Below are 26,961 nucleotides of genomic sequence, written 5' to 3'. Positions count from 1 at the left end.
CACTCCAAGATCCATTGGTACTGCTGCCGTTACTATTTCCTTAGCCTCTGCCTCAACAAATATCTTGGTCTCAGTGTCAAGGGTATAGCATGAGCTGGGATCAATCCACTTTTTCCTTTCTCCCTTGTAGTTCTCAAGATAACTGCAGAGGATGGAGATAGGGAAGGAAAACTCAGTCCCAAGAAGCCACGGCCAAATCTTTATCTTTTGGAGAAGGCAAAAATCAAAAGGTCGCAGGTAAGAAGCTGATGGTGAGAGAGCACAGTGACAACCCCCCCTTGTTGGCTTGGCCAGTTCAGCATGTCAGGCTCTGTGAAGAGTCTGTCTTTTGAGGCAATGGCAGAGTAAATTTTTTGACTTCTAATCAGTCCCTGAGGGATAAGTGCAAATAGTAGTGGGACAGAATATTTAGACAGGGAAGATAAAAAGGAAAGAAAATTGTAAATGTTTATGTATTTGGCCTGACGATGAAATTACCTGGCATGGGCTCTGAGTTGAGGGGGATAGAGGAGGATATCCCAGAAAAAGAATCCTCCCAATTCTGAGTGCTAACTTTCATATACCTGGATCTGCTCCATATATTATCTTTCTTCCCCATATATTTGGAGACAGTCTCCTACAACCAGAAGTGTATTAAGGGATGAACAATTCATATTTCATATTAAAGTTGAGTAAATTATTATAAAGTCAAATGCTTCCTGATCACCAAGAGGCAAGCATCTCAGCTGTGCCATGCCCGTTCCCCATGAAGTTCTTCCTAGTCTGAGGCCCAAAGCAATGGGACCAGCCAACAATGGACTGAAGGCTCTGAAAGAATGAGTCAGGATCAGTCTTTCCTTTTTTAAGTTAGTTATCCCAGGTATTTTATTTATCACAGTAACAGAAACATGACTGACATTCGAAAAGAAATGGAACATTTGAAGCCTTTAACCACATTCCTTACTTATATAGCATTTTCCTCCACGTTTTTCAAAGGGACTGGAAAAGCTGGATGCTTTCCCACATTCTTTACATTCACAAGTTTCTCTCCATTAGGAGGACTTTTAAGTAGAAAGAAAATTGAAACATAGTTTAGAAAAGTGTGTTTTCTAGTAAGAAGGAAATAGCTTTGAAGGTATTAGAAATAACTCTTCATGATGCCTAGAAAAGGCACATGTTCAAAAATTTCTTCACAAGATGACTTTATTTTTTTGCAAAAACGGGTGCTCCAGGTATGCATCAGGTGGGTCTTAGATCCCTGATGGAAACTCTTCCTGCACTAAACTCCTATTGGTGGAAGTCATACCTTCACATTCTTCCTGGTCAGTTATACAGGAGAATGGGGGAAAGTCAACACCTGCAATCTCTTAAGAGATGCTAATTCTACAAAGGAATATAAGTCACTACCAGATGAAAAAGTGAAGGATTGAGTTAAGCTACTCTTTTGACAGAAAAGATAAAATTATATTTTCACAAAGGCAACTAGGAAAACTGAGTTTCCACATTATTTTTCCATGTGAAGAGCGTTCTATAGTATAAATCCTTTCCTGTCACTGAAAGTTCCTTGGAACAATGAATGATTTTCTACTTCTTTTGCATTTAAAGAGCTTTTAAGTATTCAAACACTTGAGTAAGAAATAAAGGCATCCCCACATTGTTTACATTCATAGAGCTTCTCTCCAATGCATTCACTCACTTTTTCTAATGTCCTTGGACTAAGCAAAACCTTTACCATATGATTTACATTCACAGGGCTTCTCTCCAATATGAAGTTGTTCACGTCTTTGAAGCTAACTGGAATGCAGAAGAGATTTATGACGTTATCTTCATTCACATGGTTTCTCTCTAGTATTTTTTTTTAATATCTTTGCAAACAATTAAAATACATGAAAGGTTTTCCTACATTATTCATATGTATAGGGCTTTTCTTCAGGTTGAGTTCATTCATAGCGTCCAGTTGAACTGTAGTGAGTGAAGGCTTTACAAGTGTTTACATCCACAGGGCTTATCTCTATTATGAATCATTCAGTTTTTAAAGGGAACTGGAGTCAGCAAAGTCTTTGCAACACTGTTTACACTCTTGTGGCTTCTCTCTGGTATGAGTTTTTTCATTTTATCAAGCAAAACCACACTGGTACACTCAGGGCTTCTCTCCATGATGAACTTTTTCATGGTGTCGAGCAGAAGCTAAAAAACAGAAGCCTTTACCACACAGTGTACACTTATAAGGCTTCTCTCCGGTATGAGTTCTTTGATGTTGTTTAACTGTACTGGAACGAGTGAAGGCTTTACCACATACATTACATACAAAGGGCTTCTCTCCAGTATGAGTTCTTTCATGTCGTTGAAGGGTATTGAAACGACTGAAGGTTTTACCACAGTATTTACATTCATGGGGCTTCTCTCCAGTATGAATTCGTACATGTCGTCGAATAGAACTATAACAAGAGAAGGCTTTACCACATTGTGTACATTCATAGGGCTTCTCTCCAGTATGAGTTCTTTCATGAACACCAACATCACTGTAACAAGAGAAGGCTTTACCACACTGTGTACATTTATAGGGCTTCTCTCCAGTATGACTTTGTTCGTGTTTTTTAAGAGAACTGGAAGAACTAAAGGCTTTACTACACTGTTCACATTGATAGGGCTTTTCTCCAGTATGAATTTTTTCATGTCTTTTAAGGTGAGCGGGTTTAATGAAGGCTTTACCACATTGTTGACATGAATAGGTCTTTTTTTCAGTATGTCTATGTTCATGTCTTTTAAAGGAACAGAAATACCTGAAGGTTTTACCATATACCATACTTTTATAAGGCCTATTTATTCCCACTTGTACTTGCACTCTTGTTGAAGAAAGGGAAGACCGTTTACATTGATATGGCTTCTCTCCACATTTTTCACTTTCATATACTTTGTGTTCATGGTCAGACAGGATGCCCCTATTTAGTAATGAAAGACATATGAATTTTTCAAACATACTGCATCATATGAATTTACTTTTGCAGGAATTTTCTTTCTCAGATTAAGATAACAACTACATCGTCATGGCTGATTTAGAAGTAAATTTCTACTTATAAATAGTCTTTGGACTTACAGTATTGCCAATATCACAGACAGGAAGATTTTCTGTTATACCTACATTGTTTCACTTAACTATATTGATTACTTTGAAAGACTGCTTCCCGAGACTATTTCCAAAATAGTACTATTCATAAATACTGTCTCTTGGTACTATAAGCAAAATTATTATTTAAAAATAAGAGAACATCTACTTTACATTGAATTATATATTTCTGGTATAATATTGCTAAGCATAAATATGTTTTAAATTCTGCTTTATTTGCTTATTTTTAATATTATATAACCTGCAAAAACTCCTTCAAGGGACATTTCTTCTTCTTATGAACAGAAATCACCTTAAATTTCTCCCATGATTTTTGTTGTGATTTTCAATGGTCTTGTTTCGCCAGTTCTTTCCTAAAATGTAAATCCATAATAACCATTATGAATTATTAAGAATTACAGGAACATTACTGGATTTGTATTGCACTGTACACTGAAAACATACCTGATTTATTACCAGAAGTATTCTTTTTCTATATTCTACAAAGACGATCAAAATAAACACTTGTTCTCCACTTTGCTATGTAAAAAGTGCCATCATTCTTACCTATAGAAGACAAGTTGCTAAAGACTTCCTCCATCACATCTCTGTAGAGATTCTTCTGGGAAGGATCCAGCAAAGCCCACTCCTCCTGGGTGAAGTTCACAGCCACATCCTCAAAGGCCAATGTGTTCTGAAAATGTATAGTGGGTGAGTGATAGCATTAGAAATTTATATCCAATACAAAAGGTGTTCACATAACTCTGTGTTCTCCAATCTTTACCCCATGATCTGGTCATCAAAATTTGTGTTTTCTCTCTACATCCATTTCATCATTCACAGCCATTCCAATACCAAAACTAAACTACTGAGAAAAGCATGAAGGATATTAAAGTTCATATATTCCAACACCATTTCCTATAAGTTGAAATTTAACATGATCTCTATCCAGTAATTTTCCTGAATATTATCGTCCCGTATATTTATATTTGCCACCAGAAATGCTGCTAGGCTAAAAGAGTGAAGATCACACAAAAATGGCTTCCTGCTTCTACCAGAAGGAAGTGGAAAAGAGACATTTTTCAAGTATGCCCAGAGAATGTTATTCTTTTCAAAGCTCCACATTCAAAAGAATTATTCTCAAAAGCTGAGTTACTTATAGGTTTCTGAGCCAGCACTTCTGCTACAGGAGACAAATTCCACGGACCTCAAATCCTGTTGCCTACTTAAGGAGGAGTAAATGCTGAAATGTACATATGAAAGAAGCTATAACCCAGGGAGATAAGAATCTTTCTAGAACCAAATATGAATCACAGGTCAACAGAATGATTCACCTTGCTCTACAACTTAGCACATTAATAGCAAAATACATTTCCTACAACAGAGCAAACTGAAAAAACTGCATGTATCAGACCTCATTTCACAAATTCCTAAGAAAGCCATAACAGACTAAGTAACAACAGACTGAGTAACATTAAGTCTAGAAATAGACAATGCACAGGGGTGAGTAAATGAATAAATAGAAACTATTAAGAGAACTAGAGTTGTAGGAGATTGATTTGGTAAATATTCCCTCAACAAATAAAAACCCAGACTAAACAGTGGTGGGACACACCTGTAATCTCAATATTTGGGAGGTTAAGACAAAAAGATCGCAGGTTTGAGACCAGCCTCAGAAATTCAGCATGGCCTTCAGTACCTTGGTGAGACCTGGATTAAGACAAAAACAAAGATAAAAACCTACAACAAATAGTTGCACTGTTAAAAATTTGTCAAAAATTTAAAAAGAATTACGCTCATATCTTTCAAATACTTTTCAAAAAATTACAGATGAGGAAACTTTTCCAAACTCACTTTGTCTGGCTGAAATTATATTGACACAAAACACAAAGATTCTAGATTATAAAAGACAGAAATTAGCAGATAAATGTCCTTTATGAATGTCTATGCACACATCCTCAAATAAGTACCAGCAAATTAAATTTGATATATGAAAGGTTACATACCTTGATGAAAGAAAATTTATAAGATGGTCTGACATATGAAAATCAGTGTTACAAAATTACCAAAACAATGTGGTACACAAATTACCAAAACACCATAGCCATCTTGAAGCAGAAAAAGTATTTGAAAAAGATAGTACATGCTTAGTGTGATGGCACACACCTGTAATCCCAGTATGAGGGAAGTTGAGACAGGAGGATTGCAAGCTCAAGGCTAGGCTAGTATCAGACTTAATAAGGCACATAAAAATTAAGTGAGATATGTTTCAAAATAAAAAATAAGCTGGCTGTGGTGGCACATGCATGGAATCCCAGTAGTTGAGAGGCTGAGACAGGAAGATCACAAACTTGAGGGCAATTGCAGCAACATAGAGGACTCTCAACAACCTAGCAAGTGCTTGTTTCTAAAACAAAAATTAAATGGGGCTGGGGGTGTATCTTGGAGGTAGACTGTCTCTAGTTTCAATCCCTAGTATCACAACAAAACAAGACAAAACAAAAACATATTTATAATAAAAGCACAAAACAAACAAGGTCCAGAATGAAACTACTTTGACATAGTAAAAGTAATATATGGAAGCATAATAGAACATCATAATCAAAGGTGAAATTCAAGAAATGTATTCCCCTAGGGTTACAATTAGAACAGGAGACTTCTTTCTTTTCACCAATTTCATTCAATACAGTACTAGACACCTTAGGCACAACAATTAGGAAAAAATAAATAAAAGTATTCTAATTGGAGAAGAAGTAGTAAAGTTATCTCTCTTTGGACATGAAATAATTCTGGATGTAGAAAATCCTAAAGAATACACACAGAAAAAATGCAAAGATGTGAAACTATTTTGCTAAAATGAGTTCAGCATAGATGTAAATTACAAAATAAACATACAAATTCAGCTATATATACTTAGAGTAAGTAATCTGAAAAATAAATAAAACAATACCATAAATAACAGGATTACATTTTTTTTAAATGTTAGGAGATAAACAAGACAATAAAAAGGCTAGTGCACTGAAAACTACAAAATGTTCCTAAAGGAAATGAGGTAAAATACAAATAATGTGAAAGACAGTATTTATGACCTCAGAGACTTAATATGATAAAGACTACCCAAGGCTAGGTGTGGCGGTGCACACCTATAATTGCCATATTTGGGTTACTGAGACCACAGGATGGAAGGTTTGACGCCAGCCTCATCAACTTAGTGAGAACCTTTTTCCAAAAATAAAATACAAAATCAAACCAAATAGGGCTGGGGGATATAACGCCCCGGTTTCAATTCCCAGTACCCCATACACACATAAAAAAAGACTACCCTTCAAATCACCTATAAATTCAATGCAATCCCTATCAAAATTCCAATGACATATCATTACAAATCTGCATAACCAAAAGTGAAAAAGAAAAACAAAGAAAATATAACTTGTCCTGATTTCAGAATTTACTCAAAATGACAGTAATCAAGACTATAATTTTAGCCGGGCGTGGTGGCACACGCTTGTAATCCCTGTGCTTGGGAGGCTGAAACAGGAGGATTGCACAGGTTCAAAGCCAGCCTCAGCTACTTAGTGAGGCTCTTGGCTACTTAGTGAGACCCTGTTTCCAAATAAAATATAAAATAGGTCTGGGAGTATAGCTTGGAGGTAGAAAGCCTCTGGGCTCCATCCCCAGTACTATAAAAAAAAAAACCTATAATTTTATTACTGGCATAAAAAAGACATACATACCAATTGAATAGTATACAAATTGAGGGTAAAGACGAACACATATACAATTAAATCATGTTTAAAAGGTACCCGGGGCTGGGCATAGTGGTGTATGCTTGTAATCCTGGCATTTGGGAGGCTGAGACAGTAGAATCAAGGTTCACAAACAGCCTCAGCTACTTAGTGAGGCCCTTTGCAACTCAGTGAGACTCTGTTTCAAAATAAAGAATAAAAAATAGGGGCTGTGGGTGTAGCTTGGAGGTAGAATGTTCCTGGGTTCCATCCCCAGTACTGCTAAATAAATAAATGGTACCTGGAGCTGGGTGTGGTGGTATACACCTGCAATCCCAGTACTTGGGAGCCTGTCACAGGAGGTTGCAGGTTCAAGACCAGCCACAGAAACATAGCAAGACTTACAGCAACCTAGAGAGACTGCTTCGAAATAAAAAATAAGCCAGGCATGATGGTGCACACTTGTAATCCCAGCATTTGAGAGGCTGAGACAGGAGGATCTTGGTTTGCAAACAGCCTCAGCTACTTAGTGAGGCCCTCTGCAACTCAGTGAGACCATGTTTCAAAATAGTAAAAAAATAGGGGTAGGGATATAGCTCAGATGTAGAATGTCCTGGGTTCCATCCACAGTACCGCAAAAAATAAATAAATAAAAATAAAAAATAAAAAAGAGAGCGGGCTAGAGGTGTAGCTCACAGATAGAAAGCCTCTGGGTTCAATTTCTGGATCATTCTAGGGGCAAAGGAAGTCACAGGATCAAAATAGTGCTGGGAAATGGGATATTAGTATAAACAGATGAAGTTAGAGCCTTATCTAATAGCATATAAAAAGATGAAATCCAAATGGTTAAAGAAACACTTAGCTCTAAAATTAAATAATTCTTAGAATGAAGAGCAAAAGTCTCACGACATTGGATTTGGCAAAGGCTTTTTGCATATTATATCATAAATTTCATCTATAAAAGAAGAGACAAATTTTGCCTCACCAAAAATGAAAACTGTCATAAACATATCAAAGTCAATCACTAAGCCAAACTGAGAAGGAGGTAGGGTGGAGGGAGTGGGGTGAGAGTTGAGGAAGGGCTAAATAAATGATGTGTACATGTATTCCTCTAGCATCTTATACTCCATTAAGATGTATGACTGCAATGCACTATTAAAAATTTTTTTAATTGAGAAAAAGTCAATAAATATCAATCAACCCTGAAAAAAGTGGATAATACTGTCATTTATAGCAACATGGCTGAAAATGAAATAAGTTGCTAAGTGAAATCAGGCACAGCAAGACAAGTAATATATGTTTTTATAGGTAGGCTAAAATAGTTGGTTTCACAGAAAATAAAATGGTTACTACAGGCTAGGAAAGGGACAAAAGCAAAACAAGAAAGAGGTAGAGTGAGTAACAAGTACCGAATTATTTTTAGATGGGAGAGATAGGTACAGCATATTAAGGGGGCCAGAGTGTACACAATTTCATTATGTAATCCATAAAAGTAAGCCAGAACATGTTAAAAGTTCTTAATACAGAGAAATAATAAATGTTTACAGATCCAGAGGTGCTAATGATCCTGATTTCATCATTACAAACTGTAAACATAAATCCCATCCAATTATCATAGTGTACCTCATAAACATATACAATTTAAAATAAAGGAAAATTAAAATGCAAATAGGTCTCATTCGGGGGACATTATCAACAAGGTACAAAAGACAACCCATAGAATTGAAGAAAATTCTGGCAAATCATGAACATGAAAAGATATATAAATGAAAACACACAGCCCAGGCCTCAGCACACTTCACCACCCCTCTCTTCTTTAGCAGCAAATACCACCTGCTATACAGTGTAGTTTACTTTATTTCTTGTTTCCTAGAATTTCTACTTCAAGTGGACAGGGACATTTGTTTGTGTTTCTTTACCAAGAACCTAGGTCTCTTACACAGAATATTAGTATTTGAGAAATCATGAGCGTTTGCACATGAACACACACACACACACACACACACACACACACACCTTGCACAATCCTTCACACATTCACTTGCTTTTTTACCAACTCAATTGACCTCAATTCCATTTCACAGATCAGAGAGGTGGTTCTCTAACCCCAAGACAATTCCCAAAAATGAGTTCACCCAAATGGGTACAAAATATAGGCCCATACAAAAACCAGCACAGGGAAAGTTTCAGCAGCCCCATTGATGATTTTCACAAACTAGAAGCAACCATATGAACCAGGCTCAGAAGTAGAAAATATACAAAATAAATTGTAAGTCTAGACACTTGTGATGAAATACCTGAAATGCAATTAGAAATAAATAATAATAATTTAAAAAATCCAGCCAGGCGTGGTGGCACACGCTTGTAATCCCCGTGCTTGGGAGGCTGAGACAGGAGGATCACACAGGTTTGAAGCCAGCCTCAGCTACTTAGTGAGGCTCTCAGTAACCTAGTGAGATCCTGTTTCCAAATAAATATATAAAATAGGTCTGGGAGTATACCCCAGAGGTAGAAGGCCTCTGGGTTCCACCTCCAGTACCACCAAAAAAAAAAAAAAATAATAATGATGATGATGATAATAATAATAATAATAATAATAATAATAAATAAAATTTAAAAATCCACCAGACATGGATCCCAGTATGTGGGAGGCTGACACAAGAGGATCCCAGGTTCAAGGCCAAACCACTAACACTTAGCAGGACCCTCAGCAACTTAGCTAGACCTATTTCAAAAAAAAAAAAAAAAGCCAGCAGTGGAGTGCAGGCCTGTAATCACAGTACTTAAGAGTCTGAGACAGGAGGATCACAGGTTCAAGGGCAGCCTTAGCAACTTAGGGAAACCCTATTTCAGAATAAAAATTAAATGGGCCGGACAGGTTGCAGGTGATGCACAGCTGGCCCAGCCCACTCCATGGCCATAATAGACAGGGTATCAAGGGCTGAGTGCAGGAACATCTGCTGGGACCTGGTTTGTTGGCTCTGGAGCTGATCACAGCTGGTTCTCACCAGTTCCAATAACCCCTAGCTTTTTCTAGGAAGTCTTGGTCCCCACACTCACCATTTCTTGCCTTCTGGGGAGTCCAGACAACCTTCTCTAGGGATGTTGTAGCACCTCAGGTCACAGGGTGACAGAGGCTGAGCCAGCACCAATGGAGCCTCACAGAGCAAAGAACAGAGACCCCTGGTGATGGGCTCTGAGCTACACCAGAGAGAGGAATAAGATAGTAGAATCCGGTCAAGCTGCCTGGATGGCTCCAGAAGCCCCCTCTCCCACTGCACTCCAGATCCTCACACTTTAAGGGCCAAAGTGACAGAGGATATGTCAGACTCATGGCTAAATAAGGCCAAGGTCTCCTTCTTGCAAGGGGACCTGGCCTCACCTGGGAAATATTTCCATTAACAGAAACCTGAGTCCTGGCTTTCTAAAGGTGCCTGTTATCTTCCCACCCTGGGAGAGGGGGGCCCTTCTTATACACTCCCTTCAGTCACAGAATCCCAAGGATGTGTGTGGAATTATAGACTCAGCATCCCAAGCAGCCAACTCTGATCTCAGAGAGGGAAGGATGGGTATCAGGCCAGACCAGGCTGAAAAGGAAGGAGACAGAAATCTGTAATTTGGGATAAGACCAGAGGCTGCAAGACCAGGCAAGGCGCGCGCTTTCTCTCTCCCTCTCCCTCTCCCTCTCCCTCTCCCTCTCCCTCTCCCTCTCCCTCTCCCTCTCCCTCTCCCTCTTCTCTCTCTCTCTCTCTCTCTCTCTCCCTCTCCCTCTCCCTCTCCCTCTCCCTCTCCCTCTCCCGGTCAACACATATTCAGATTAAAAAAATGAAAAGATACCAACAAAGGATGACAACTATCATTAAACACATGGAAAAACAAGAGTTATATAGCAACAACAGTCAAAAAGTGAAGTAAAGTGAAGGAAAAAGCAAACACTTAAAACAGCTCAGGTCAGCCCGTTTCAACCATAGTGCAACATGAAAACTCATATTTCCACACTTGGTAACCAGATTCTGCTGACTGTGTCCCAGAAAGGATCATTCTTGTATGGTAAGGAAAGGGAACCTAAGGGCTCAATTCTGGGAGCCCAACATGCCTTTCTGACCTACCTATAGGTTCTCTTATATACGAAAAGAAGAAAAACCCAAAGGAAGAGATTGATAAATTCAAGTCTCTTAAAAGTAAGAATGCTGCTGGGCATGGTGGCACACGCTTGTAATCCCCACGCTTGGGAGGCGGAGACAGGAGGATCACGCTGGTGCGAAGCCAGCCTCGCTGGCTTAAGAGACCCTTTTTCTAAATAAAAATATAAAATAGGTCTGGGAGTGTAGCCCGGAGGTAGAAGGGCTTCCAGGAACCCCAGTACCACACACAAAAAAAAGTAAGAATGCACCACCAAAGTAGAATAGAGTGGAAAGATGGCTCCACTTCTGGAGGAAAAATACGTATGCTCTGAATGAAATACATAGAGAATCCTAAAACAAAAAAAGGACTAAAGCAACAACCAAACAAATGAGTTAAATATGAAAAAAGTACTGAAAAATATTTCATACAACATGAAACTTCATGAGATAAATGTTCAATGTAAACAGTGATCAGTAAAAAGTAATATTTAACCACATGCAAATGATTAAGGATAAATATAAGAAATAAATGCACATTTTTGAGCAATCTATCTAAAGTCAACAATCTGACAATTTTTTTCCCATTACATACACAATTCATGGAACATTAACAAAATAATACTTAGGGCAAAAGAAGACTGTAACTTTCAACAAAAGAAATTCCCCTATTCTTTGAATTATGCTATAGAGATGTTCTTTCCATCAAAATATTGCTATTTGGAACTGGGGATTGAATTAAGGGGTATTGTACCTCCAAAATTTATTTTGAAACAAGGTCTTGCTAAGTTGCTGAGGCTGATCTTGAATCTGTGATCCTCCTGTCTCAGCTTCCCAAGTATTGGGATTATAGGAATGCACCACCATGCCTGACCATCCTTTCCTGTTTAATCTATGACAAAGCCAGGCACTGCTTCTGAAAATTTTCTTACCTTTTTTTCCTTTCCCTTCCCCCCTCCCTCCCTCTCTTTCTTCATTCCTCCTTACCTGCTCTCAAAATCAATTAGCTGAATAGTTTTCCCTTCAGCGATCAGAAATATATACTTGTTAACAAACTTGGTTTACATTTCTCTCTGCCCCCAGGACCCTGACCTTTTTGACTCACCCTCAACCTGAGCTAAGCCTGACCATACAACCTTCATGACCTCTCCTAAGAACAGGCTGACTTCTGGGAACAACATTCACTGACCTGGGATCTACTTTACTACCCTCCAGGTAGCCCCTTCCCCCCCGCCTCCTTGCAAATCTTGTCTGCTCCTCCCTCTTAAAGCAAGGTCCTTTCTGCATAACCCATGAGGTTTTGTGCATCTTATATCTGGTCCTTCTGAGGTAGGGCAGAGGACCTGGGTGAACAAGAAGGGCTAAAAGAGACCCTCTTGTCTATAAAGAACAGATATAACAAAGGTAAACAGATCCAGGGATAACAGTGCCCGTTAATATAAAACATCAAGCTCCAAGAGTGATTAGAAGAAAAAGGATGAGGAAGCAGACAAGTGGCCCAGGAGAGTAGAAGGGCCCACTGACCTTTGAATACAGGTTCAAATTATGAATTAAAACTGGGTTCCCAAGACCTGACTCAGACCATTCACAAAAGAGATGGTGGGGAACCTCCCAAAAATTCACTCCCCAAGAATTTCAAAGGTTACTCTTCACAGAACCCTGCCCGCGTGTGTGTGTGTGTGTGTGTGTGTGTGTGTGTGTGTGTGTAGGAGGGACTTTTGTCTTCTATCTTCCCTTTGCTTAAAGTACTTCTTTATAGCCCTATACCTGCCCTTATACCGTTTATCAACTTAATTCTTTAGTTTTCAAGAAAAGAATGCAGTAAGAGGAGAAACTGCATCACTTTCCACCTATAGCAGTTCTTCAGAAAAAAGTCACTTCTTGCTCAAATCTGCATTTGTTTTGACAGTCTAGAACAACCTCAGTACAGTATCAATTCTACCCGTAGACAGGGAGGGGCACAGTTGCCTGGAACACAGGTCAGGCTCAGTTTCAGAACAGCCAGCCATCCTCCTCCCAGCCCATCCTGCCGGATGAAGAACTTTGTACTACCCTGCAGGGGTGAGTTTTCCCTGCCCTATGAGGTAATTTCTGCCTTTACAACTCTTGAGAGAATCCAGAGGGCGGGAATCATCCTCCCCACACACACCAGAGTCCCGCTGGCTGACCAAAATGTCTATAAGAAATGGGAACTGGAGTTAGCTGCTTAGACCAGATCAATTCCAGGTGATTCCACTCAGCCCCAGGGCCCACCTCAGGCTGTCCTCCAGGAGGAGCTGACCCAGGATTTGAAAGTCACAACACACTTCAGGAAAACTGGTAGCTGTGGTCACCTAATGGAAGCACCAGGTGGTGCTGAAACCCAGGGCCAGGACCCCCTCTAAGTTTCCCAAGTGAATCCCAACCACTCTGATAAGGTGTCTGTGTCTCCGGAAGAAAACGTTCAAGAACATCAGGTTTAAATGTGGAGTTACAGGTGATCGTTCTGTTTTCTCCCATTAGAAAACTTCACACAGATAAATATTTTTTTTAAAGTCCCATCCATTACCATTATTACTAAGTGTCAATATTATTATATACTAATATTATTATCATCATTAAAAAGTGGCAGTTACAATACTGCGTCCACCTGGATGGGGAACAAGTAGCTGATAATGCTGTGAACTGGAGCTTTACTTAAAGAGGGGCTGGAACTGGAGTTTTAGACTTAGGAGCTATACACCGGGGAAAGCAAAGTAGACTCCAGACTCCGCTTCCTGTGCGTTTGGAAGACTCAGGAGGCTAACAAGAAACTAAGGAAGAAATGCGGGACAGCCACCTAGGGACCCAGCTGTCCCACAGAACCTCACCCCGGAGTCCAGACCTTGGGGAGCCGAGGAGTCGCTACAGCCCAGCCCACCTCGCAGCTGAGGGCCAGGGCTCAGGCTGCAGGCTCTGAGCCTCCCTAGACGCGAACCCGCCGCTGCTCAGCTCCCCGCGGGGCAGAGGTGACGGGACCCAGGACGCGACTCCGGGGCTGACCCAGCGGGTCAGCGCGGCGCGTTTGGTCCGCCCCGGCGAGCCCCGCCGCACACTCACCATTTCCCGGTCCGTGGCGTGCACGCCCAACCTAGAACTCTTGGCACAGATTGGTCAGCAGGTGAGGCGGCAGCTGAGCCACGAGGTCTGCGGAATAGAAGACACTTGCAGGAAGACCTGGCAAAGTGCCTAGGAGCTGTGGTGGATCCCGCAGAGGGAGAAAAGTTCGCGAGATCGCGGAGCCCCGCCCCCTCCACTCCACCTGAGCACCTGATTGGTCGCTGTATCTCTTTGATGCGCCTGCGTTAGGCTCCTCCCCCTCTAACTTCGAGGAATCGGAAATGTAATACAATCCTTGGTTGAAAAAAGCCAGAGTGACTTGTTCTAGGTGGCCACGTTTTCAGTCTGAACTTCCTTGCTATGCAGGGACCTACCCCTGCCCAGAGAATTTTCATTTGACCTGGTGTAGAAGGAGATTATCTAAAAAGTCATTGAGGTCGGATAGAAATAAAATAAATAGGTAGAAGAGAAACATAAAGGGAGAACAGAGGTTAAGGTGGCATAAGAAAAATAAAAGTAACAGGTAAAAAGAAGACAAATAGGGAAGAAAAAGGAGAGTGTAGATTTTTTGGGGGGTTTTTTTTTTTGTGTGTGTGTGTTTTTTCACATCCCCTGCTCTATTTTTTTTATTCTTTTATTTATTTATTTGGTGGTACTGGGGGTGGAACCCAGGCGCTTTTCTACCTCTGAGCTATACTCCCAGACCTATTTTATACTTTATTTGGAAACAGGGTCTCACTAATCTCACTCAGTAGCTGAGGCTGGCTTCGAACCTGTTCGATTCTCCTGTCTCAGCCTCCCAAGTGCTAGGATTACAAGCGTGCGCCACCACGCCCGGCTTTTATTCTTTATTTTGAAAGAGGGTCTCACTAAGTTGCGGAGGGCCTCACTTGGTAGCTGAGGCTGTCCTCGAACCGTGATCCTCCGGTTTCAGCCTCCCGAATGCTGGGATTACAAGCGTGTGCCACCATGCCGGCTTGAGACTGTAGTTTTAAATCTAAAAACTCCATGATGGTCCTCACTGTTACCTGGAAGGTATGTCCAATAAATCTTAGAAAACTATATGACTAGTGAATTGTGCATATTCTGTTTTTAGATGGATCAAAGTCTAGAGAAACATATTGTCCAAAGCCCAAAGATGGGTTCAGTCCAAGTGCTGTCCATCAACTAGATAATGCCAACCTGAAGATTCCAAGAAGAACCAGATCACTGCCACCTGCTCTGTGCTCCACAATCAAAGGAATCCAACCAGGCTGAAACGCCACAGCTCAAGTTGTCCATTTACAAAGCTTCCTTTAAAAGAAGAGCCCTGCATTCCCAAAGCACCCCTCTCACTCTGGAGGTAGCCCACGTATTTCTTACTTTTTAAAATAAATCTGTTAATGTCTCTGGCTTGTGCTGAAATTCTTTTTCCTATCATGTAAGTCAAGGACCTTGCAGATCCTGAGTTGAACAGTCAACTCTTTTCAGATGACAAGGTCACACATAAGAGGAATCTCCTTGAGTACTACTCAAGAAAGCAATTTATCCATGCACTGTTGGCTGTCCTTGAACAGTTTAAACAAGAGGGATACCTACTAAGACAGTGAAGGTCAGGACCAAGACAGTGAAGAATAGGACCTAGAAGATGATGCAAACACCCTAAAGCATGTCCCTAGTGGACTAGGGTCATCCTCAAATACCCCCTCCAGCCTACTCATCACAAACGTCCCCTATAAAAAAGAGCTCCGCAGTCCCCAAGGGCTTCTCTCACTTTGGGGTGGCCTGAGTTCATCGTTGAATGTATATTTCTTACTTTCCTAATTAAGTCTCTATGTCTCCAGTGCGTGCTGAAATTATTTTCTGTAATTTATGTCGAGGAACCCTTAATCTTGAATTGTAAAATCACCCCTTCCCCTGTGACAATATAACAAAAGTTAATACTATATAGAAATATATATGCTCTTCAAAAATGGAAATAACATGGCCGGGTGTGGTGGCGCACGCTTGTAATCCCCGCACTTGGGAGGCAGAGACAGGAGGATCGCACAGGTTCGGAGCCAGCTGCGCTGGCTTAAGAGACCCTGTTTCCAAAAATAAAAATGCATAAAATAGGCCTGGGAGTGTAGCCTGGAGGTAGAAGGGCTTCCAGGAACCCCACTACCACCAAAAAAATAAATTAATTAATTTTACAAAATGGAAATAACATCACAATTATTTTAAATTTCCAGCTTTCATAATCTTCCTGACCTTGGGTCTTAAAAGGAGAACGCCTGAGCTGTGCAGCGTTCAATAAAAATAAAGAGGGCACCACATGTGTAACTGAATTTTCTCAAAGTCACAATTAAAAAGTTAAACAGGTGAAGTGCCAGAGATATAGCTTCAGTATTATAGATTTCCTAGTCAGTAAGAGGCCCTGCAGCACTGACAAAAAAAAAAAAAAATAGACTTCCTTTTAATGCAATGTATAGAAAATATTACTGTTTTAATATGTGGTCAGTACAATGCTGCATATTTGTATTAATGAACTACCTATTTTTGGCTGTACTTCAAAAATTGCTCTATTTTAATCTTCCAATACCTCTCGTTTCTTACTGTCACTGGAAGTCTGAGGAGTTCTTGGACAGGGTACCTTGACACAGGGCAAGTGGAGTCCTCTGCAAACATGATAAAAACGAATTTCAGCACATACCAATCAGAGACATAGACTGAGGGTTTTTTTTGTTGTTTGTTTTGCGGGTCTGGGGATGGAACCCAGGGGCATTCCATCTCTGAGCTACACCCTCTGCCCTATTTTTTATTATTTATTTTGAAACCGGGTCTCACTGAGTTGCAGAGGGCCTCACTAAGTAGCTGAGGCTGTCTGCAAACCGCGATCCTCCAGGTCTCAGCCTCCTCAATGCTGGGATTACAAGCGTGCGCCACCACGCCCGGCTATAGACTGAGGTTTAAGAAAGCAGAGACATAGTCAAGGGAGCATGTGGGCTATCTCGAGCGTGAGAAGCTTCTCCTTGGTCTGGGGTTGAAATATTTCTAGAGGGGCAGTAGCTGGAGCTGGAGTGGATCCGGAGAGAAGTCCAGCAATTTAATGCCAGCCTTTTTTGGTGTTGCACATTGCACAAATGTTTTTTGGCAGACATGGACATGGGTCAAGCACACTGGCCAAGAGTGAAAGCCAGGGTGCTCTGAAGTTGCTTGTGTCTTATTCCAGTCGTCTGCATTCCATTGTTTCATGGGTATTTCCTATAGATGCAGAGTTTCTCTGTTTGTCTCCCAAACCACATCTCATCCCCACTCCAAACTTGGATCCTTTCTTCTTCAGGGGTCTTGTGAGAAACTCTTCTAAGTCTAAAATAATATTGGCTTAAGAATTTATAGCTTCTTGCTTGCTTTGGCAGAAAACTGACTTTCTTGAGGGAACTGAAGACAGACCTCAATGCTTCTTTACTATTAAACTATTTTCTTCTGTTTTATTACACCCTTTACATGCTTTGCTTAAAGGTGGAACACTGCCTTAAGGAGGGAGCTGAAGCCAGCAACCTCTGCTGCTCTTGCAAAACTGCCAGATAACAACTTATCTTTTAAAGAATTCCTAACACAATGTTCTTAGTCCTTAGCCAGATACAATTAACAATTTATTGACCCAAACTTAATTATGTAAATCTGTAATAAAAGGAAGAGCTGAGTTCCACTTAAATAGTTTGGCTCTCTTGCCTTCTTCCCTCTCACCTCTTTGAGACCAAGAATAAAGTCTCAAGAGCATTTTTTCATTGAGTCATCTGTACCCTGCTGGTACAGAGCCCAGCAAATGGTGCCCCTTTGTAAGGGGTTACATATCAGAGACCTCAGCATCATGAGCCACAGATAGAGAGAAAGAGAGAGGAGAGAGGGGGGGAGGGGGAGGGGGAGAGGGAAAGGGAGAGAGAGAGGGAGAGACCCCAATTGGTCCCATTTACTTCATTCCGATAAGGAACAGAGGCACCCACACGGGATAGTTTCCAACCATTGGAACTTTCAGTGAGAGGTTTTCTATCATGGCTAATAATCTAGACAGAGAGTAGTAGATCTTGTTAAAGCATTATGACAGCTGTTAAACATGGCTCAGTGTCATGTAAAAGAGGGACAACTCCTTCAGCTCATACAGACAGTAATTCGGCATCACCCATGAATCTCAGATGTATGAGTTTTAGCTTCAGGAATATGAGAGCAGGTTAAAAGAAATTTAAGGCATTGCCATAAACAATGGAAAAAGATATCCCTATCCTCACCAATAACCTGGAGAATAGTCAAAACTGCTCCACACCCTCTTCATACTTCCTCTTTTCAGGAACCTGAATCCCCAGACCCACTAGTGGGTGAATTGCTTTTAATACTCCTATATTCCTTCCAAGGGCCCTGACCCTTCAGCCCCACTAGAGGACAGATTGCCTCCTCTCCTCATGCCTATGAAGGAAAACTTCCTTGCCACCTCAACTGGCTTTGCCATCTTCTCTATGGAAACCTCTGAAAGATCTGAGCCTATAATAAATAGCTGCCTGCTTAAAGGAGGCTGCCATTGGCGGGGGGTGGGGGGGGGAGCAGGTGTTCCCTATCATCAGAGTTCAAGGACAAAATTTGAGACATAAATCTTTGCCCTTTCAGGTATTTAAAAAGTTAAAACAAAGCATAACAAAATATGACTTACTAAAGAAATCCTTAAGGCTATATCATCCAGTTATAAATTAATTCCTTTTTAATTGGAAATCCATTCCTCGTTCACCCACACTCAACCTAGTATATACCTTTTAAAAATATAACAAGAAATACATATCTCAGGCTTTAAAAAATTAAATCATGCTACCCCTAAAAACTTATCCTTTGGGTTCATATTAAATAAGCAAAAAGCAAAAAACTGAAAAAAGAAAAAGAATAAACACCTAGTCTTTATTACCTACGTTGGCCCTAATATAAATAAAAAGACTTGTTATGACGACTTGTATAATATTAGAACTAGCCTATATTCTATCACCAATTTGAACAGTGAGTCTATAGATTTTGCTGGCAGTTTTAAATTTTGTCCATTTTTTATGGCACTATCCCCATGGTTGTTAAAATGTCTTGGGCAGCCCCGGCCTTGTAAGTCATTCCTCTCGCCAGTCCAATAATGATCCAATTAGTATCACTGCCCCAAGTATATTTACATCTGAACCTCCTTTTTTCCTGTATCTGTGTAATGTAGGGATGGTGCCTCTAGGGTCAGTGGTGAAAACTTGTGTCTTATCTGCGGAAGTAAGGACACATCTCGCTTCTGTGATCTGGTCATCTCTTTTATGTGACCCTAGATGGCTTTGTGTTTGTGTCTCTTAGTGTCAGCACTGTGAGTGCCTCAACAGTCTAGACTTCCGTAGTTCATAATGTAGTTGTACAACTTTGCAGTGGACATAGGAAACCAATAGTTTGTGTCCACACTTCAAATTCAAGCCCTGGTGGCATTAGGGATTTAGTGGTGGATGTTAGTTGGGGCCACTAGTCGCTGTATTCTTGTAGCCATGGGGCATATTTGGGAGATTTTCAAGAAATAAGTGAAACAGGTACATGGCAATGGGAGCTACAGTCCCAAAGTTATGGACTTGGGGGATACATTTCCTAAAGCTCAGAAGGCATACATGAAGGGACTCAGTCTTGTGGGTCTAGCAGCCACTGATCCTGAAGCTACAGGACATTCAGGGGGCTGTCTTCCACCTGGTAAGGCACAGACCGACTCAAAGATTCTAGTGCCATCAGAACCCAGCAACCGGCCCCTAAACCAAGATGGCATTTAGCAGCAGCTGTCGAAGCTTAGTTGTGAGGACTGTGGAATTCTCCTGCAGTTAGGACTGCCGGTCTGCTGGTATGATTAAGTTGACAGCACTTTCTCACACAGGCCACTTTTCCCAGCAGTGTCAGGTGCCCCCACCCAGGGAGGCAAGATCAAAATTACAAATTGTTTTATTCTTTTCTGTAGGTTGCCTTTCAGATTCTGTACTATTTATGATTTCCTTCTCTTCTCTGTTAACTTTCAGAGTTCTCTTTAGTTTTTTCTTGTTGCCTCAATATTTCTGGGCAAGAATCCCACAACAGGCAACTCAGTTGAGCCATCTTGACTGCATTCCTTATTATAGTTTGGATAGGAAATTTCCATCAAAGACTCATGTGTTGAGGGCTTGGTCTTAAGTTCAGTAATATTCAGAGACGGACGTTTGAAAGGTGATTAGGGAACTGTAATTCTACTGAGCCAAATGTTGTGGTAATTTTTTGCTGAGTAATTTCAATCAACAGGCATGGAAAAAAAATCTCAGGATTTTCTACTGTTAATTATTGTCTCCACTTTTGAGACAACATTTTGTTTCTGAGAGGAAGTTTGGCATACAAGGATAGTATTGTACAAGAGTAAATGATGTGAAACACTTTTAGAAATCTCTACCTAGCAATTTATGAAAGAAGGGTGAAAAAGCAAAACAAAACAAAAAAAAAAACATTAAAAAATTTAATAGCAGCTGGAGGTGGTTGTGCATGCCTGTAATCTCAGTACTTGGAAGGGTGAGACAGAAGGATCACAGGTTCAAGCCTACCTTAAACAATTTTGCAAGACCCTCAAAAACTTAATAAGATGCTATTTCAAAATATAAAAAATAAAATAGGGCTGGGGGTGTACATTAGAAGTAGAATGCCCTTGGGTTCAATCACCAGAATGAAAGAAAGGAAGGAAGAAAGAATGAAAGAAAAGAAAACATTAGGTATCATGTGCTAAAGTTATCCACATATTAGGGGCTGAGTTTCCAGAATAGCATTATAAATGTAAGAAACATTTCTAAGAAAATTTAGAACTGATTAAAAATTTAGAATGAAGTCTCTGAGTTACAATTTTTGAGTTGTTATGTTTATGGAATGAATGATTCCTGCAGAGATCAAAAGTTTTAGAAAATTCAGTTTTGGAAGATAAAATGTACAGTAGTAATTTGTTCGAGGATAGTGAAGGAGGCATTGAAATAGTAATGTGCAACTCAGTAACATAAATAATAGTGTTTTAAACTTTATATCGAGCTTTTGGACTTGGAGAAGGCAAAGAGGAATTCATCTTTACATAGTAGTTATTGAAATAAATAAACAGAAAATTAGAAATGTTAACAAATATTAGGATAAGAGAAAGTAGATGGAAACAGGTTGATAGATTTAGTCCCGCCAAAAATTCGAGAGTGAAAGATAAGGCTTGGAATGCATGTTCCCCACAACAGCCCAGAGGGCCTTGAAATCTAGTCACAGTACATATAAAGTAAATATAGAGCTTGTGAGGAAGAGCAAGTGAATGGCTCCTATCAAAAAATAAGTAAATAAATTCAAAGCTTCATCATTGAGCTCTGCCTCCTTTCCTTCCTCCCTACTTAAGTGCTGCCCTTAAAAAGGGGACATTTACTAGGAACACAGACAGCCAAGTAGTATTAGGTTTGCCTGGTACCGTGTGCTATACACATTAATATAAAAATGAACCCATGCATAATAATATTACATTTTAAATTAGAGTTTGTGAAATTAAATGTGTGATTTTAGTAAATTTGGCTGAGTTGTGCAAACATTTTTGTTTTTCAAAGCCTAAAGTCAAAATATAAGGCAAACTTTTTTGAGAGGGAAAGCCCACACAGAGCTAAGAAAGAAGCAAATGACTAAACCCTTGAAGCGAGAGGAAGGAAAGAGGGGAAAAGGATGAATATAAAAGTAAAAAATTAGCTGGGTGTGGTGGAGCACGCTTGTAATCCCAGCACTCCGGCGGCTGAGAGGAGGATCGCTGTTCTCCCACAGCCTCAGCTACTTAGTGAGGCCCTCTGCAACTCAGTGAGACCCGGTTTCAAAATAAAAAATAAAAAATAGGGCAGGGGGTGTCGCTCAGAGGTCGAATGCACCTGGGTTCCATCCCCAGACCCGCAACAAAAAAAAAAAAAAAAAAAAAAAGTAAAATACTAAAAAGATGCTGGGCGTGGTGGTGGTGGCTCATGCTTGTAATCCCTGCCCCCGCCCTCCCCCCCCCCCCCGCTCTTCCCCCCGCCCTCGCCCCCGCCCCCCCACCCACCCACTCCCCACCCCCACCCCCCACCCCCCACCCCCCACCCCCGCTTAGGAAGCGGAGACAGGAGGATCTCGCAGGTTCGAAGCCAGCTGCGCTGACTTAAGAGGCCCTGTTTCCAAAAATAAAAATGTATGAAATAGGTCTGGGAGTGTAGCCCGGAGGTAGAAGGGCTCCAGTAACCCCAGTACCACACACACACACACACACACACACAAAAAAAAAAAAAACCCTAAAAAGACATTATTAATTATCCAAGGAAATCACCTAATAGAATCTTGAGGTAAGAAACTAATTTTAAATAATCTGCAATCGCCTGGCCTGGTGGCGCACGCTTGTAATCCCCGCACTTGGGAGGCGGAGACCGGAGGATCGCACAGGTTCAAAGCCAGCTGGGCTGGTTTAAGAGACCCTGTTTCCAAATAAAAAAGCATAAAAATAGGACTGGGAGTGTATCCCAGAGGTAGAATGGCTTCCAGGAACTCCAGTACCACCGAAATTAATTAATTAATTAATTAATTAATAACCTGCAATAATTTAGATATAAAGTAGAAATATTCCACTCCCTCCAATAGTATTTTTTTCTTAGAAATACTTGATTCAGGTATTGTAGCACACACCTGTAATCCCAGTACTTACTTAGGCTCTCCACAACTTAGTGAGACCTGTTTCAAAATAAAGGGAAAAAAATTGGGCTCAGAGGTAGAATGTCCCTGGGTTCGATCCCTAGTATGAGAGAGGGAGAGGGAGAGGGAGTAGGAGAGAGAGAGAGAGAGAGAGAGAGAGAGAGAGAGAGAGAGACCCAGTTGCCTGCTTTTCCCCTGAAGCCTATGAGATTTTTTTTTTAATTATAGTCTGTTTATTGAAAGGAAATTGAGTTCTATAAAAAAAGAAAAGCCACAAACAGGAAGAGTTAGGTTGAAGGTTATAGAATAATAAGGCTGATTATTGGATGCATTGGAGTGGGAGTGAGGAGGTTATGATTTAAGTAGGTTGGGCAAGGTGGCCTCATTTAGGAGCCACGAACCCTTGAGGGTTGGGAAGACCTTAGTGGTGAGGATTTCTAGAGACCATTCCAGGCAAACAGAAAGCCAATGCAAAGGCAAGATCGTCCCTTTGGTATAGAAAGGCCTCTGGCCTTGCCATTGAAACCGGAATGCTTTTTCTGAAGTGAGCCTTTCACTTTGAACCCCCTGTCTGTTTTACTGAATTTTTTTAAATTTATTTTTATTGGTGCATTGTAATCATACATCACATTGGAATACAAGACTTGAGAGGATATACAAGCATACATCATCCAATTAGCCTTCATCCATTCCCCATCCCATTTCCTCTCCCTCCCTGGATCCCATGCTTGTTTGGTAATTAACTTTGATACATATGTTTATGTACCACCTGCTTTTTAGGCTCCATCCTCCCCTTTTCCATACCCTCTAATTGGTCACCTTAGTTGCTTCACTATAGGGCCCTTTCTATAGCTTGACCACTTCCTGTTGCCCCTTTCCTCCTAGTTATTGCTGATTAGGGGAAGCATCTGGTTTTAATTTTCTGCGATATTTCTCTGTGCATGCCACGTTGCAAATACCGATCCCACTCTTCACAGCCCCAGTTGTGGCCTGACTACCTGGTGGACTGATCCAGACCTTGCTGGCTCAAGCAGTGGCCTTGCCTCATGGGAGGCCCCGATTCTGGTCTCGCTGGCCCTGACACTGGCCTAACCCCTCAGCTGGCTCCGATCCCAGCCTCGGAGGCCCCAGCACCGGCCTTGTATCACGGCAGACTCCAATGCCGGCCTCGCTAGCTCCAGCATTGGCCTAACCCCTCGGCAGGCTCTGATTCAGGCCTCAGAGGCCTCAATAGTGTCCTTGCCTCACGAAAGGCTCCGATGCCAGCCGCTGGTTCTGGCACCGGCCTAACCCCTCAGCAGGCTCTAATCCCAGCCTCGGAGGCCCCAGAACCGGTCTTGTCTCATGGCAAGCTCCGGTGCCGGCCTCGCTAGCTCCAGCACCAGCCTAACCCTTCGGCAGGCTCCGATCCCGGCCTTATAGGCCTCAATAGCGGCCTTGCCTCATGGAAGGCTCCAATGCTGGCCGCTGGCCCTGGCACCGGCCTAATCCCTCAGCCGGCTCTGATCCCGGCCTTGGAGGCCCCAGCACCGGCCCTGCCTCATGGCAGGCTCTGATCCCGGCCATGCTGGCCCTGGCAATGGCCTGACCCCTTTATGGCTTCGATCCCAGCCTCGGAGGCCCCAGCACCAGCCTTGCCTCATGGCGGGCTCCGATCCCGGCCTCGCTGGCCCCAGCACCGGCCTAACCCCTCGGCAGACTCCGATCCCGGCCTCGGAGGCCTCAATAGCGGCCTTGCCTCATGGATGGCTCCGATGCCAGTCGCTGGACCTGGCACCGGCCTAACCCCTCAGCAGGCTCTGATCCCAGCCTCGGAGGTCCCAGCATCAGCCTTGCCTCACGGCAGGCTCCGATCCCAGCCTCGCTGGCCCCAGCACCGGCCTAACCCCTCAGCAGGCTCCAATCCTGGCCTCAGTGGCTTCAATAGCGGCCTTGCCTCACGGAAGGCTCTGAAGCCGGCCGTTGGCCCCGGCACTGGCCTAACCCCTCGGCAGGCTCTGATCCTGGCCTTGGAGGCCCGAGTAGCTCCTTGCCTCACAGCTGGCTCTGATGCCGGCCATTGGCCCCAGCACAGGCCTAACCCCTCAGCAGGCTCCGATCCCAGCCTCGGAGGCCCCAGTACTGGCCTTACCTCATGGCAGGCTCCAATCCCAGCCTTGTTGGCCCGGCACCAGCCTAACGCCTCGGCAGGCTCCGATCCCGGCCTCGAAGGCCCTAGCACCGGCCTTGCCTCATGGCATGATCCGATCCCAGTTTCACTGGCCCCAGCACTGGTCTAACCACTCGGCAGGCTCCGATCCCAGCCTCGGAGGCTCCAGCACCAGCCTTGCCTCACGACAGGCTCTAATCCCAGCTTTGCTGTGTCTGTCGCCAGCCTCACCTCTCGGCAGGCTCTAATCTGAGCACCCTCTTCACCCAACCATTTGTCCCACGTTCTCGAGGGTGCATGGTGGTAGCATTCTGCCTCTGGAGTTATTACTGCAAAGGTTCCAGGTGTAATGCATCAGATCTCTGCCTCCCCTGAGTACTGGCCACTGCCATTGCCACTGCCTCCACCATTTCAAATCTTTCCCAAGCTCTTTTTCCACTCTGAATGTTGTCCAGTGTTCCTAAGCATGCGTGACGGTAGCATTCGACCTTTGGTGTAATTTCTCCAAAAAAAAAAAAAAAAGGTTGGTAGGCTCTGATTTCTGCTTCTCCTGAATACAAGTCTCCACCGCTTTCAGCACTGCCTTTCTCCTTGGTTTCCACTAAAGTCTCTCTCCTTACAGGTGAGGTCCAAGATACTTAACAATGTAGAGAAGAAGCAGTCCTCCTTAGCGGGGAATTTTTCCAATAATTCCAGTTCATTTGGATAAGTTTTGTCTGCATCTCCAGTATCCTGGCATCTGCCACAGCCTCCTTGACCCCTCTCCGATATTTTCCTTTTTTTTTTCTTTTCCTTTTTTACCGGGTCCTTCCAGGTAGAAAGGGGGTGCTTAGGAGTGCCCCACTAGCACCTGCCCACCCACCCAGGGTCGGGGCCAGGGGCCCGGACCACAGGGTCCTTCCAGATGGGGAGGGGGTTGCCTAGGGGTGCCCTGCCAGTGCCTGCCCACCTGCCCAGGGTCGGGGCCAGAGGCCAGGACCACAGGGCCCTTTCGGGTGGGGAGGTGATCGCCTAGGGGTGCCCTGCCAGCGCCTGCCCACCCGCCCAGGGTCGGGGCCAGAGGCCCGGACCACAGGGTCCTTCCGGGTGGGGAGGGCATTGCCTAGGGGTGCCCCGCCAGTGCCTGCCCACCCGCCCAGGGTCAGAGCCAGGGGCCCAGACCACAGGGTCCTTCCGGATGGGGAGAAGTCGCCGAAGGGTCAGCCTATGAGATTTTTAAAATAATTGTATTGGTGCATTGTAGTCATACATCTTAAGCACAAGATAGTAAAGGCATACACACACATTAAGTCAGGTGAGGTGATGCATGCCTATAACCCCAGTACTTGGGAAGCTGAGACAAGAGGATTGCAGTTCAAGGCTAGCCTCTGCAATTTAGCAAGACCTTTAGTAGCTTAGGTAAATTCTGTTTCAAAATAAAAAAATTAAAAATAGTTTCAGGAGGGGAGTGTAACTTAGAATGCCCCTGGGTTCAATCTGCAGTAACGAGAGAGAGAGAGAGAGAGAGAGAGAGAGAGAGAGAGAGAGAGAGAGAGAGAGAGAAGAGAGAGAGTTAAAATGTTGTCATTAATATGTGAATGAGCCAGAAGACCAAGGAAACAAAACAGGGAGTTTGTATTATTCATCAATAAAGTGAAATCACTTTCTTTTTTATCTTATTGAATCATCTTTTCAAGTTCTAAACTGAATTATATAAAGCCCTAGGAGGAAAAGTAGGTGATAACATACAGAACTATAATTGAAGACAAGGGACTGAATTCTCTGGAGAAAATGCAAAATCAAATCACAGATGACTTAGCAAAATTGTGCTCCATAGGTTGTCTCTGGAAATTTAAATGTGTTCAGCTTCCTGTAAGCAATATATCGTGCTGAAGACATGTGGAAGGTAAGACTGAAGAGACAAAGATTCCAAAGTACAGTTTGGGCAATTTGGGGGTCACTACACTGGATGGAACCACCTTTTATTCAAAACTGTGTATTAGAAATTCTGTAATTTTAAATTCTTCCAAATAATGAGGTAATTTTTCATGTTGATATTTAATTCATCCCTTTTCAATCTCAGTAAAAATAGAGTAATATGTCTTATATTTATTACAGTTTTGAAATTAAATAATACCTCTG

At 42.3% G+C, this 26,961-nt stretch overlaps 1 protein-coding gene across 1 annotated transcript in view; it reads right to left on the bottom strand.

Moving 5' to 3' along the window:
- LOC308265016 (olfactory receptor 2G6-like) overlaps positions 1–26,961 on the bottom strand; it is a gene marked incomplete at both ends in the record, with an annotated part of 658,093 nt that overhangs the window by 317,286 nt on the left and 313,846 nt on the right. The gene's annotated exons all lie outside the window — the stretch shown is intronic.

This window comes from Muscardinus avellanarius (genome assembly GCF_963383645.1).
Source record: "Muscardinus avellanarius genome assembly, chromosome: 7".
Classification (NCBI taxonomy): Eukaryota; Metazoa; Chordata; class Mammalia; order Rodentia; family Gliridae; genus Muscardinus; species Muscardinus avellanarius.
This window is presented reverse-complemented; position numbering and strand designations above follow the sequence as displayed.